The sequence below is a fragment of the Panthera onca genome, chromosome X, assembly GCF_046562875.1.
Source record: "Panthera onca isolate mPanOnc1 chromosome X, mPanOnc1 haplotype 2, whole genome shotgun sequence".
Classification (NCBI taxonomy): domain Eukaryota; kingdom Metazoa; phylum Chordata; class Mammalia; order Carnivora; family Felidae; genus Panthera; species Panthera onca.
In genome coordinates this window covers 14,329,544-14,343,077 of record NC_138357.1, presented here as the reverse complement: position 1 = coordinate 14,343,077, position 13,534 = coordinate 14,329,544, and positions in this window count along the sequence as shown.

Below are 13,534 nucleotides of genomic sequence, written 5' to 3'. Positions count from 1 at the left end.
CAGATCTCTATCATCAGGCGAGTTGACCTTTGGCATCCTGCCTATTTGAGATCCATTTGTTAATGTTGCTGAAAGGGTTGGAATCAGGTTCCAAACTTCCACGGCCTCCCACCCCCCCACCCCCCCACCCCCGCCCAATTGTATAGCTTGTAACAGTCCTCCAGGATCCTGGCAGGGTGTTATCTTCAACAAGCCCATCCCTTTTTCTCTCCCTGGTCCTAGCCAGCTCTTTGTACTCTCTGGATATCAATATTTCTGAGACATATTGGAGCAAATTAATGTAAAGTTTTTTAATGATTCTTTTTTTTCCCATTATTACTAGAAAGAAAAATGAAAAGCATTGATGGGCTTGACAACATAAAAATTAACCTGCATGACAAATTTATCACGAAGACAGTTAAAGTTCAAGTGATAAAATAGGAAAAACTTTGGCCATGCACGTGATAAAAGATACAGCCTTGGGGTGCCTGGCCGACTCAGTCAGTAGAGCATGTGACTCTTGATCTTAGGGTCACGAGTTCGAGCCCCACGTTGGGCATAGAGCTCACTAAAACAAACCAAAACAAACAACAAGATATTAGGCTTAATATATAAAGGTCACTTGGAAATCAATAAGGAAAAAAGTAAACGTGCCCGTAGAGGAACAGATAATAATAATATAATCTGGCAATTAAAAAATAATAAACTAAAAGTGGCAAAAAATGTTCAACCACAAAATAATCAATGAAAGTTAAATTAAAACAAGTTACTATATCAAGGTGACACAGCATTGATAGTATATATAGTTTTGCCAATGTTGTATGTAAGCAAATGAGATCAATGCTATTATTATATACATTGAGTAGGACTGTGAGTGACTAAAGCTTTCTGGAAGAGTGTCCGTTTATTAATAAAAACGTCATGCCGTATCCATATGAGAGAATCCTAATCCGCCATTAAAATCCATTCCAGTGAAAAATATTAACGTGGGAAAGTTTTCAAAATTGAAAAATAATGATAAGTAATCCGTTTCAGGTAAGATTTAAACATTTATAAATATGAAGAGAAAATATTTTTGGAAGGATATATAGCAAAACATTAATCGTGGCCTTCGGTGGAAAAAAAGGAGTGTTTAATTTATTTCCTTCTTCTTTATGTTTTTCAGTGTTTTCTTCAGTGAACCACATGACTTTGAAATTAGAGGGGAAATGTTCATTTAAAGTAGACAATATGTATTTTTTGATATCTTTTTTGATATCTGTCACAACGGATTAGTTTTATTTTTTTTGTAGGATTTCATATACATGGAAATCTAAAGTATCTACTCTTTTGTGTTTGACTTCTTTCACTTTTCGTAATGGTTTTGAGACTCCTTCATGTTGTTGCATATGTTAGCAGTTAATTCCTTTTTATTGAGCGGTAGTATTTTATTAGATGAATATAATACAGATTGTTTCCCGTCCTCCTGCTGATGAGTTTTTACGTTGCTGTCATCCTTTGATATTATTAAGAATAAGGCTGCTATGAAGGCTCTTGTCCAAGTCTTCCTAGACAAGTTTTTCATCTCTCGAATACAACACTAAAGAGTGGAATTTCTGGGCCATCGGGAAGATCTGTGTCGAACTTTACAAGAAATTGCCAGGTGTTTGAAGCGGTTGTAAGTCTTTACACCTCCCCCATCAGTGTCTGAGCCTTCCAGCTGCATCACACCCTTGCCAGATCATTATGGTTCCCTCTGGGCTATCGACATTGAGCACTTTTTCAAGAGCTTATTGGCCATTCATGTATCTTCTTTAGTCAAGAGTCTGTGCAAGCCTTTTGCCCATTTTTGTCGGGTCGTCGTCTCATGTTTGAGTAGGAGTCCTTTGTACATACTTCCCACAAGCCTTTTATCAGATAGATGTATCGCGAATAGTGTCTCCCACTCTGAAGCGTGGCGTTTTCTTCCTATTTTTTGATGGGCAAAAAAATTAATTTTGATGAAGTCTGCGTGGTCACTTAAAAAACAAAGTCCAGGGCGCCTGGGTGGCTCAGTCGGTTAAGCGGCCGACTTCGGCTCAGGTCACGATCTCGCGGTTCGTGAGTTCGAGCCCCACGTCGGGCTCTGTGCTGACAGCTCAGAGCCCGGAGCCTGTTTCAGATTCTGTGTCTCCCTCTCTCTGACCCTCCCCCGTTCATGCTCTGTCTCTCTCTGTCTCAAAAATAAATAAACGTTAAAAAAAAAATAAAAAAATAAAAAAAACAAAGTCCATGTTTTCCATTCAACACGAATACACAGTAGTATCCTCCCCCGACATAGGTGGTTCCCTCACTCAGCTAGCAGCCCAGCTAGCTCACTCCTGAGAAGGTACACTGAGCCTTGCCACCCAGCATAACGTGGGAACGCGTTAAAAAGGCACCATTTCAAGCTCCACCCCAGACTAGCTGGGTCGAAATCTACATTTTAACAAGATCCCATGTGCCTGGCAGGCACATTAAAGTTTGAAGACTACTAATCTATGCAAAAGTCCCACAACTCACAATTAGCTTATAATTCCATCCCGAGTCTCTCCCCAACTGATGCCATGAAGAGATTCCACTAAATACGCAGTATTCACGTAGTTTTTTAACCTCTAACATTTTTTTTTTTAATTTTTTAACGTTTATTTATTTTTGAGACAGAGAGAGACAGAGCATGAACAGGGGAGGGCCAGAGAGAGAGGGAGACGCAGAATCCGAAGCAGGCTCCAGGCTCCGAGCCGTCAGCCCAGGGCTCGAACTCACAGACCGCGAGATCATGACCTGAGCCGAAGTCGGATGCTTAACCGACTGAGCCACCCAGGCGCCCCTAACCTCTAACATTTTTAACGTTACGGCAAAAGAATTTATGTCAGGGTGTGGCTGGGTAGGTTTTCAGACTCAGTATTTAGTTCAACTCTAGATACTCTACTGCAGCCAGAGAGCCTAAACAGAACAGCTGGGTTAGTTTATATATTTCAGAAAACCTGTTTCCTTACCTCTCCTGAGAGACCACTGAGGCAAGCAATGCCTTGTCCCCACCATCTGGTTAGCTCCTGCACAAATTCATTTTGTCCCTGCTCTGAAAAAGCTGCATTTAAAACTCAGAATCTGGTTGGGCAATTGCTTTCTTTCCTTCTGTGTTCTTGGTCACCCTCAGGGGAACTCACTGTAATAATATACATTTTCCGCCCAGGAATTCGCCCAACAACACAGTCTGCATAGACAGGTTTTCTCTTCCTTTAAAGGCTTATTTATTTTTGAGAGCGACAGAGCGAGCGCACAAAGGGCAGAGAGCGGGGGAGACAGAGGATCCGAAGCACGCTCGGCGCCGACAGCACAGAGCCCGACACGGGGCTCGAACCCACGAACTGTGAGATCATGACCTGAGCCGAAGTCAGACGCTCAGCTGACTGAGCCACCCGGGCCTCCCCTCATAGAAAAGGTTTCTAATGGCGCTGTATTAAACTACACCGGTACATCTGCGGTTGAAAACATCAAACGGATATAGTGCCATGCGAGGCAACTATTATCCTACTGGAGTGTTTGCTGATCACTGCGTGAGACCTGTACTTGCCTTCAGTTGTTCCACAGTGGGAGTTGATAGAGCCTCGAGTAACCCGCCAAGTCTTGAACAGGGTTGCCATGTTTTCTGTAGGCAGTGAAATCAATAAAGAATCTGTACGGTGGGTCAGAGCCACCTGGGCTACGGGCCAAGTTCTCCGGCTTACCAGCTGCGTGAACTTGGGCAAATTACTTAGACTCTCTGAGTCTCAGTTTCCCTCACATGTGAAATGGTGATAAAGAAAATGTGAGGATCAGATCCAATAATGTTAGGAAAACATCTTGACAGTTGGCCCGGCCCATAGTATGTGTTCAATAAATGCACGTTCTAATCATTGTTTCGTAGGACACAGTTAGCCTGGTCTGATGCTTAGAACTCATCTTTTTCAAGCATGGAAGCGAAGGCTGCCTTTCACGTAGTAGGAACGTATGTGGGATCTGGGCCATCAAGGCGAGACTTGAAAAGCCATCTGTTTGATTGAGGACTTGCCATCACACCATTTTTTTTTTTTTTTTGCTACTTTTTGTTTGCTTCTGCTCTTTGTGTTTTCATCGACGTATAGTTGACATGCAAGATCATATTCGTTTCTGGTGTGCAATGTAGTGATCCGACATTCACATACATTACAAAATGCTCACCGCGACCGGTCTCGTTACCGTATGTCAGCACACAAAGTTATGACGATATTATTGACTATATTCCCCAAGCTGTGCTTTTCATCCTCGTGACTTATTTATTTTATAACTGGAAGTGTGTGCCTCTTAATCTCCCTCACGTATTTCACCCAGCCCCCTCCCCCCTCACGTCATTTTTTGAATGTGCTGTATCAGAAATCCTGGGAGATCTCTGGACGTAGGCTTAGAAAGGTGATAATTAAGCATGTGAAGAGTTTTCTCCCTGCCGGGAAAAGATGAAAAAAACCGAGAGTGGCTGTTGGGTCAGATACTATTCCGCATGAAGAATTGATTGGTAAAAGCACAGAAAGAGTTTTCATTTTCTGATACCAGCTCTCTGAGCTGGGCTTGTCCGTAAGGCTCCTTAAATTCAGCCGATTCCTGGTAGGGGCTGAAAGGTCGTTGCAGACTGCTTCATTTGGAATAAGGGGCAAGCACATAAATGCAGAAACACGGAAAGGCAACAGACATTTTCCTGCTGTTTATTAGGACAGTGGAAAGTCAGAGACTGAAGTCCTTTAGGGTGCCACCTGAGTGAAGAAGGCCGCAGACCATCCCTGCCCATATTCCCCTTCCTCTTCCCCCGGCAGTGCGTTTCGGGTAGGTTACACGATGTACCTGCCTGTTGGGATTTTATCTGAGCGTAAATTAGCGAGCTTCCATCGCAAAGGTAACGGCCTGATAGGCAATCAGCTTAATAGCGAAAGGTTGCTCTTAAATATTACATTGCACATTTATTTTTATGTCCACCCTGCAAAAGTGCTTTACCAAGGAGGTGTGTGCCAGAAAGCACTATTGATTCGAGAGCCCTCTGCCGCATTGTGGTACGTAGTCTCATTAGGCCAGCATCTGTGATGTGATGGACTCTCTTCCTGTGGCAGGAACCGTGTGAAAACGGCCGGGAAAATAGCGTGCTAATGACATCACACCCTCGCTCCTGCTTTTTTGGTATCGAGTGCAAACTGTTTTGGCCTTTGTCTGTGTCATTCCTGGGAATTCTGAGGCCAGTGGGGAGTGAGGGGATGTTTATCGGCCCGAATGCTCTCAGCATTCTGCAGCTACACTGCCTTCTTTATCCCACCTCCCTCCTGGACTCTGGGTGGAGGTGATCATGGGACTCTGGGTGGAGGTATGCATGCTTCAGCACTTTTCGTTCCCTATCCTTGGAGGCAGCTGAGACCGTGAAAAGAACTATGAAGTGAGGGGCGCCTGGGGGGCTCAGTCGGTTGAGCGTCCGACTTCGGCTCAGGTCATGATCTCGCAGTTTGTGAGTTCAAGTCCCATGTCCGGCTCCGTGCCGACGGCTCGGAGCCTGGAGCCTGCTTCCGATTCTGTGTCTCCCTCTCTCTCTGCCCCTTCCACACTCATGCTCTGTCTCTCAAAAACGAATAAACGTTTTTTAAAAAAATTTTTTTTAAAAGAACAATAAAGTGAAACAGACTTGGGTTTCACTCCTGGACATGGCCGCTCGCTAGCTGTGTGCCCTCAGGCTAGTGACTTCATGTCTCTGAGCCGCGTTTTCCTGATCTCCAAAACCAGATAGTAAGAACTCACTCAGAGAGCTGACAGGGGAATTAAATGAAAGAACGTGTCTAACATTTGGCACAGTATCTGGTACCTAGTAGTCCCTTTGCAAATATTACTCCTTACCCGCTATCTCTCTAAGCGCGAAGCAGTCCCCACACCTGCCCAGGATCCCTTGGATGCCCCAGAACTCCCTACTCCCCTGACCCACGTGAGGATTGCAGTGTATACATGCCATCTGTCTGCCTTCCCTAACCCTGTCTCAGGACTTGCTGCCAAGATTTCCCGTCTCAGCCTTGACCCTCCCGTACTCCTTCTCCATCAGGAACCCAAGGACTTACAGAAAATAATAGTAGCCCTCTGTTCTTACAATCGTTGAGGACTCTTGGCCTGTAGCTTCTAGAGATTAATTTTTTTCTTTCACCCAGAGCCCTCTTTAATGGAACCAATGCCTTTGGTACCTTGGCAACTGCTTTAAGCCCTGATTTTTTTTTTTCCTTGCACCGGCCGATCGTTGATTCTGGTTGAGCTGGTAATAAGGGAGGGGGAGGCATGCTGGAACTCATGGCCTCAACCAAATCTCTAACCAAATGCCACAAGGCTCGGGCATGGCCAAGTCCCAGCTTCAAGGCAGCAGAGGCACTGGGCTTTATTTCACTCCCTCCACAGCTTTATGAGCTTTAGCTCGGCTAAGGCATGGCTGGGATCAATGTCAGCCTCACGAGGCCTCACGGGGGGCACAGCAGATCTCCTAGGAGCAGTTGCCAGTTTCCTGAGGCCGAAGCTCACGGGGCCCTGTGTTTAGACTGTGGCCTAGGCGCCTCGGGCCTGAACAACCTGAAGGCCCCCCAAGCTTCACAGAGCTTCACAGAGCGAGGAGGGGGTAAACGCATTCCCTGGACTTTACTGAATTCCCCGGCTGTGTCTATACAACCCTAAACCAAGTAATAGAAGAATCCCTCCCTCCCCATAATTATCTGATTTCTTTTGCCTTTCTCACTACAGTCTCTGTAGTGCCGTCTACACTTGCAAGAGCCCAGGAAAGGAGCCGCTCTACCCGTCTCCCCCAAAGACATACTTTTGATATTATTGCCGCAGAGAATGGGGGCAAACAGGAAAGTGTCAGCTCTGCGGCCCCCAACAAGTCTTTCCCCCACAAGCGCGGCTTCCTTGTCGAACAAGGTATGTAATGATGCGTGTTCACCGAACGGATGAATACATGAATGTCCCTGTTCATTTCGGGCCGTCTGCCCTCAGCGCCTCTAGAAACTGCCTCCCACGCAGCTCGTGTGCGCATTCAGACGGCCAGTGACTCAGGGACAGTGTCAACAGGGTGACGGCAACCGCAGCCAGACGAGAAGGTGGTCTGGAGGCAGAAATCGCTCCCTGAGCCCAAGGTTCCCACGGATCCCCGTTCTCAGCAGGCCGAAGAGGTGCAGAAACCAAAGCTCTTAGGATATTTCGAGATTCCTACTCATGTAGACACTGCCAAATCAGGGAAATCCCCGCAGAAGCACACCTGCGTGTTTACACACGGCAGCCGGAGGTTGTGAACCAGGCGTCAGGTTTCCTGGAGAGCTGATATGTGCTCGGTGATGTTCTGGGAAAATGGGGGGGGGGGGAGCAGGGGAGCCGCTGGTGCCACGGAAGACCGCCCGGCCCACCCTGTGTCAATGAAACGTAGCCCCCTCTTTGGTCTTGGGCTCCTTGTCTTAGCGGCTTCTCCATGACTTGCTTCCTCCCCACATTTTTTCTGGCCTCTCTGACCCTCTCTGCGTCGTTATCTGAATTTTCTGTCCTCTCCTTCCCTTCCCTTTTTGTGAACTCACTTCTTTGAGGGTTTTTTTGATGTCCGCCCCCCAGAACATGTTGTTTATTCTCCTGTGTCCGGTGCAGCCTCCAATGGGATCCGCCAAATTACCTATCATCTCATCCAATTCCAGAGGTCGGCAGCCACAGAGCACGTCATTGGAGAAAACAAGATGGCCCAGGCATTGGACTGGCATGAAAAGTAAAGGAGGAGGTATACAAGCAGCAGCTCAATGGCTCACTGATACAGACGTTGGAGGGAAGGGTTGAAGAGCTCATGGAGTCTCTTAAGAATTCTGAGATTCTACACACTTCAGCAAGACCAACGTTCTCATTTCTCAACTGACAAAGGCTAGAATTTTACAGGGATGCAGGTCAGTACATGAACAGGGAGAAGAGCCTCGGCGTTAATGACTTCTAGTCAAGGGTTTTCCTCACTGGTGCCCCAACCGCGCTTTCAGTCTCACTCCTTCTGGAAAGTTCTCTTTGATTAAATGCCTTTCAGACTAAGCTGTATTCTACCTCAAGTTTAACACCTTACCTTCCAAAAAATTCCGCCACCACCATGAATGACCCCTACTCACATACCCATAATGGGGGGGGGGGCATTCAATTTTTTTTTTTTCTTTTATCAAGAATGGTCTTTGTGCCAAGCTGCTGTATATACCGTTGCCAGTGGAAATAATCAAACTTGGAAGGAGGTGTCTAGGGAGTTTGGCTAATACTTTTAAACTTTCAGGTGCTATGGATGCCTCCCTTCTTGATTACTTATGGTTACTTAGGCAAAACGCTTTAACTGAACTCGTGGGTTGACCCTGCCAATATTGTGCAAGGTGAAGAAACCCAAAAGGAAGTACTCAGTCTTGCCTTTGGGGAGCTGGGAGGCTCATTGGGAAGACAGCACTCATGTGAGAAAACGACTTGAGAACAATTACATGGTAACATGGCAGCGTGATGCAGGAATGTACGCTTTAAACTGAAACTGGAGGTAACAGCTTGGGGCACAGTACGGGAAAAGCTTAGGGCTATTTTTTCCATCAGTTTGTTTCCCCCAGTAATTTTGCTCCCATCACCACCATCATTGTCAACAACAACAAACACTGATGTGTGTCTGCCCTGCTGGATGGGGAAAAGAAGAAGCTTTCAGGGCAGGACAGAGACGAAGGGCACACAGCAGGCTCAGGGCCAAGAAGGTTCGGGTACATAGGTGTGCAGAGGGGTTGGCAAAAGCAGAGATCCCAAGGGCCTGAAGAGGAAGGGCAGCTTTCGTGCAGAATGCTGGTCCCAGGCTGCTGCTTGAATAACCGGGATGTCAGGCAGGGGAAACAATACAGAAAGGAGGAGTACTTGAAATTTATTTATTTTTTTTAAGTTTGTTTATTTTGAGGCAGGGGGAAAGAACAGAGAGAGAGGAGAGAGAGAGACGGAATCCCACGCAGGCTCTGCACTGAGAGTGGGACAGAGCCCAATACGGGGTTCAGTCTCATGAACCGTGAGATCGTGACCTGAACAGAAACCAAGAGTCGGACGCTTAACCAACTGAGCCGCCCAGGCGCCCCTGCTATGACATTGTAGGAGATGACAATGAAAACCCCAACTGTGAAAGACCACAGATGACACGTTAAATAAGGAGTTGGTAGTTTATCCTACAGCCACTTGGGTACCACTGAGGATTTGTGCAAGGAAAAAGGGACGGATAAACTTTGCAACAAGTTTTTTAGAAGCATTCATTTCGGGGGTGCCTGGGAGGCTCAGTCGAACCGTCCGACTTCGGCTCAGGTCATGATCTCGTGGTCCGTGAGTTCGAGCCCCGCGTCGGGCCCCGTGCTGACAGCTCAGAGCCTGGAGCCTGGCTTCGGATTCTGGGTCTCCCTCTCTCTCTCTGCCCCTCCCCCGTTCATGCTCTCTGTCTTAAAAATAAATAAAACATTTTTTAAAAATTAAAAGAAAAAAGAAGTATTCATTTGACTTCCAGGTATGATATGTTAGTGCTAGACGGTGGGGGGATGATCACATAGATGTACATACGGAGCCACAGCCTGGAGATGTGGATTTCAGGGAGAAGAAATGGGAAAAGCTGGAGTCCTTGTCTCAGTGTGGGTATTTATGGAAAACAATACACTACATTTTAAACACAAAGATCAAAGAATGGTGTTTACTTAAAATCAATAGGCAGTTCCTCAGTGATTTGGGGGTATTTGACCTCTTCTTCCAGTTTCATGTTTGAAAGGAAATATAAGAACAAGGTGAATATTGATTTCTTCTTTTAATTATGCATGAGTATAAGTGTCTTATATTCCTGTGAATATCTTGACTTCTTTAAACCCAAATACGCCTCAAGCACCCTTTCTTGCTAAATTAACAATCCTACAACATTAAAGTGAGCTTAAAAATTTTCTTTTTTTTTTTAATTTTTTTTTAACATTTATTTATTTTTGAGACAGAGAGAGACAGAGCATGAACAGGGGAGGGGCAGAAAGAGAGAGGGAGTCACAGAATCTGAAACAGGCTCCAGGCTCTGAGCTGTCAGCACAGAGCCCGACGCGGGGCTCGAACTCACGGACTGTGAGATCATGACCTGAGCCGAAGTCGGACGCTTAACCGACCAAGCCACCCAGGCGCCCCATAAATGAATGCATTTTCATCGGAAACGCACAGAAACAAAGGCGTTGCAAAGTGAGTTTAAAACACAACGCTATGCTGACGCAATTTGGTCATGATCCCCAAACTGTCTGAACCACACCCGAAGTCACCCAAGCTGTTAGAAACGCCACTCGTATCTCACAAGCCTAAAACTTGACGTCCAAAGGACATTGATATTTTGAGGGATCATTGATCTTTTGGATCGCGTTTGACGGAACGTTGAGATTTTCCAGGATCATGAGAGATAAAACGGGCTGTAAGGGAGGTAGGTTGGGGGGGATGGGTCAAAGTAAAGGGGATCAAGGCAGGTACTTGTTGGGATGAGCACCGGGTGAGGGATGGAAGCGGTGAATCACGTCTGCAACTAATACTACACTGGATGTTAACTAACTAGAATTTACATACAAACTTGAAAGAAGGGGCTCTAAGATCTGGCCCTAAAAGCAGCGACACTTATTTCATTCTCCCAATAATAACAGCAGTTGCATTTATCGTATACTTACCAAATGCCAGGCACCGTGCTGAGCGATTTGCATACGTTAATGATCTCGTTCATCTCTTACAACATCCTGGCGGGGTAGGAATTATCCTCATTTTATACAGAAGGCGGCTGGATGCTGGAAAGATTAGTGACTTCTCCAAGACCACAACAGTCTAGGTTGGCCTCATTCCTGGGTCTGAACTCTCAACTGACACTCAAGATAACTATTTTCAACTTTAACAGGCAAGAAGCTATTTCTGTTCCTATTAGGTGTCTCGCGCCCAGCTCCCATGTCACTTTTCCTTTCAGTGGCAGCAACCCTATAGAATCCTTGATCAGAGCCATCCGTGGGGTGACCAGCCCCGTGGCTGACTTCAAATGCCTGAATCCCAGGGAAGCCGGCACGTTGAGAACTTGCCCTGGCCGAGCCTTTGGAGGATTCTGCCTCGTGGAAAATTGTTTCTTCCCCCAATGATATTGACCTCATGTTCTAAGCTGCTGAGATCACTCACCCGCAGAATCTGTCTTCTCATACTTCCGTGTTACAAAACCTGCTGGGCTTAGGCGGGGGGTGGGGACGTGACAAAGCCCACCCTTCATCCTTTTAGGCCTCTGACAAATATTCTTTGAGTGCCTCGTCTGTGTCTCACATCATATTTGATCAGCCTTTGTCTCTCTCATTTGTGTTTGCATAGATGTCTTGTTTCTTTCATTGGGGCTTCATTTATTTTGTTTTCATCTTGTTGCCTGTTTTCCTCTACTGTATATTTGGAAAAATAGAAACTTCCTCAGCAGTTTGTCTTAGGCCCTCTGGGCTAGTTTTTCTTTCTTTCTTTTTTCTTTATTGAGAGAGAGAGAGTGCGCACAAGTGAGCATGAGGGAGGTGGGGCAGAGAGAGGGAGGGGAAGAGAGAATCCCAAGCAGGCTCCATCCACCCTGCCAACACAGAGCCCGACATGGGACTCCATCCCACAACCCTGGGATCATGACCTGAGTCGAAATCAAGAGCCGGATGCTTCACCGACTGAGCCACCCGGGTGCCCCTAAGGAGCCTTGCATTTTCCTTTTACACTTGGCCCCACAAATTGTGTAGATGGTCCCAGATGGGGCCCTGGCCCACTGCAGCCAGGGGGAGCTGTGCTCACACAAAAGATCCTTCCCAGGCTCACCTAAGTCCCTCACAGAGGATTGGAGGAGAGTGGGAAGCAGAACGGCCAATTCCCTTCACTCAGTGGAAGTCTACTCTCCAGTATCCAGCGGTTGTGGGACTCAAATGAGAGAGTGTGTTTGCCTACCACTGAATGCCATCCAAGCTTTTGGGATCCGTGTGCTTCTTCTTTCCAAGGGTGCTGTACCGTAGCTGGAAAGTCGTCCCGTTTAACAGAGCAAGTAGCAGTGATTATTAAAGAAAAACTGCAAGAGCTAGGAAAAGCACGAAGAGAAAGATCAAAAGAAACAGAGAACCTTGCAGAGAACGCCTGACGTTTTCTGTGGCGGAGGCTATCGAAGTGACTAACAACCATGATATTTGCAAGTTCCGGTCACACTCCTCGTTATCTCTCAGTAGCAATTAAGATCTCAGGAGCATCCCTTCTCAGCTGCAAAATCTATGGTGTTTCTGCGCCTTGGGGGGTACGTGTGCCTACTTGTCTAACTTCCAAACGCCTCGTACTCTTCTTTCTCCTGTCCTATTTGTTGACAGCAGATGTTAAATTCTTGTTGTTTTTTGAAAGAAAGAAATACTTAAAATAGGATCTCTCCTGCATGTCAGAAGCCACCGGCAATCTCCCCCTCCCCCCCCCGACCCCCCGCACACCCCACCTCCATTTCCAGCCAGGGATGGGCAGTTACCTGGTACCACTCTTAAATAAGCTTCCTTTTATCTTCCCCGGCTGTTCCGACAGTTTTCTGCCAAGTTGGCTCTTCCGATTTATACAGTGAGTTCATTTGGGGGCTCGTTTGCCACACTTCCAGAGTAACGTGCATCATGTGCATTCCTGACTTACAAACTGGGCTCTGTATCTATTTCTTGTAAGTCTAGAATGTCCTTCTTGGTTAAAGACATCATATTTCCAAGTTAGTAGACAACTAGATGGGCCATATGCGGCTCCAAAAAGTTAGGGAGGGGCTATCTCACCGTCACCGTGGGAGTTACTTTCCCCCCAACCCCCTCCCTGGGCAGCTCATTTCGGACGAGGCAGCCTTGCCTAATCTCTGCATAAGTTATCCCAGCATCCAAACCGTCCGTACAATTTGGCCATTAAGATGGCCAAAAACACTGATCAACCATTTGTGGTCCTGTTTTGCTTAGCCTATACACATGGCTACACAGTGTAAAATTTAGAGTTGAAAAGCAATTCTACAGTTCCTTATACTTCATTTCCTTTTTTCATATCACCAAGAGCCATTCATAAATGCATCTTCATATTCCTGGGGCTTAGCCTCCAGTCTTATCACAGACTCTGCCTTAGCACCTTGGCTATTTTTTTTAATAAAGGCAATAACCCTCCTGGATTAGTGTCCTGTGAGGTGTTGCACTAGATTTGTTGACCTCGCTTGCCCCCTGATACTCCAAGGCTGATATACTGGAGTACTTTGAAAGGTGCATATGTGTGCAGGTTTAAGCAAAATATACCCCGATTCACAACATTAACGACAAAGGAGAAACAAAATGGAACGATTCCAATTCCTCATCTACAATAGGAGAGGTTTGGGGTCCTCAGAATAGTGGGCTTTGGGGGCACCTGGGTGGCTCAGCTGGTCCAAGTCTTGATCTGGGCTCAGGTCACGATCTCACAGTTCATGAGATCGAGCCCCGTGTTGGGCTCTGTGCTGTCAGCACAGCGCCTGCTCGGGATTCTT